Raw genomic sequence first — 1,913 nt, 5'->3', positions numbered from 1 at the left:
GGAGCAGCGGCTGCGCTTTGCTGGAGCAGCTGTGAAGAGATACCCCACGTCCGAGGTAAGAGAAACCCAAGTAAGACGGTAGGTGTTGCGAGAGGGCATCAGAGGGCAGACACACTAAAACCACAATCACAGAAAACCAGCCAATCTGATCACAGGACCACAGCCTTGTCTGACTCAATTAAACTAAGCCATGCCGTGTGGGGCCACCCAAGACGGTCGGGTCATGGTGGAGAGGTCTGACAGAGTGTGGTCCACTGGAAAGGGAATGGCAAACCACTTCAGTGTTCTTGACTTGAGATCCCCATGAACAGTATGAGAAGGCAAAATGATAGGATACCAAAAGAGAAACTCCCCAGGTCAGTAGGTGCCCAATATGCTACTGGAGATCCATGGAGAAGTAACTCCAGAAAGAATGAAGGGATGGAGCCAAAGCAAAAACAACACCCAGTTGTGGATGGGACTGGTGATAGAAGCAAGGTCGATGATGACTAGTTTAGCAGAATTAATCTGTCAGGAATTAATTTATTGATTCTTAGAGAATGGAACAGATGAAGGGGGTCAAACTTCCTGTATTTTAAACAGAAAGTTTAGTGCAAGGCCCATCAAAGTGAGATCATTTGTTGAAGGGCTAATGGTATCCTAGACTTTCTGGGATAGCATCTATTTACCCATCCATCTATCATAACTTTTACAGTGCTTTTTTGCATCACAGCTCTAGAATTCTTAGAGAAGAGACTGTATTACAGCATGAAGAGTGGAGAAGTTGCTATCTTTGTCTGTTCACACAGCCCAAGGGTGGACTTTGGAAAAGGGAGGGTAGTTTGTCAAGGTATCAAACACTAGGTAAATGAGAATATGAGTCAGATTTTTTGTTCAGTTATACATGTAATGGGCATTCTAAATGATTCATTCAAAATGACTGAAAAAAAGCTGAAAAATGGCTCAAGTCTAGTGACTTTCTGTTTACAAATATATTTCAATCTCAAAGTAATGTATTTCATTCTAAATGATTCATTCAAAATGACTGAAAAAAAGCTGAAAAATGGCTCAAGTCTAGTGACTTTCTGTATACAAATATATTTCAATCTCAAAGTAATGTATTTTTCTGAGATGTTGATTATTGAACATACAGAATCTAAAAAGATGATTCCAGAAGTCCATCTGGGTATCAAAGTCTCCATTATCTCCTTTAATATCACACAGCTCAGCAGTACTGTCTTATTGAACTTGTGTTCTTTGCAATTATTTATTTTTTCTGGTCAGCAGTGAGTTTGGGGAACTAGAGAAGATAAATATTATTAGAAACAAAATAGCAACTGAACTTGGCCTGTTTAGTATTTACTGGTACAACCTTACAATTTTAAGATGCAGCTTTTATCTAAAAAGGTCTGAAGTCATCACTTGTTGGTTTGGTACACGTGTTGTTATAGAAACTGGCTTAAGGCAGATAAATTAAATAATATGTGATTGTCAAAGGATGATGATATAATTTTAATTATTGATTTATTTTTTGTAATTAGTTGCTATCAAGTATTAAAAAATTTCTCATAACATTCCAAGATAGTATCTCTGAGTGAATGTATCATTTAAATTATCTCTTGTGAAAAGAATGACCAGATTCTCTATCAGCACATGTTGCCTTATAAGAGAATCTCATATAGAAGTCACCAGCAATGCACCCTGCTGTGGGTGAGCATTTGCTGGTAACCACATGCTGGGCCTTAGGGAGCAGCTCAGAATTAATTTCAGAGAGTTGCATCAAAATAATGTGGTTGCTGACTTAGGGAATAGCGTAAAGACTAATTGCTTGAAACAAAAATTGCGAAACAACAGTACTCAAGGCTGACCTAGACACGTGCAGGTCTTGAAAAAAAAAAATGTCAGAGCTGCTCACCTCCACAGTATAAGGTTAA

The sequence above is a fragment of the Muntiacus reevesi genome, chromosome 8 (genome assembly GCF_963930625.1).
Source record: "Muntiacus reevesi chromosome 8, mMunRee1.1, whole genome shotgun sequence".
Lineage (NCBI taxonomy): Eukaryota > Metazoa > Chordata > Mammalia > Artiodactyla > Cervidae > Muntiacus > Muntiacus reevesi.
This window is presented reverse-complemented; position numbering follows the sequence as displayed.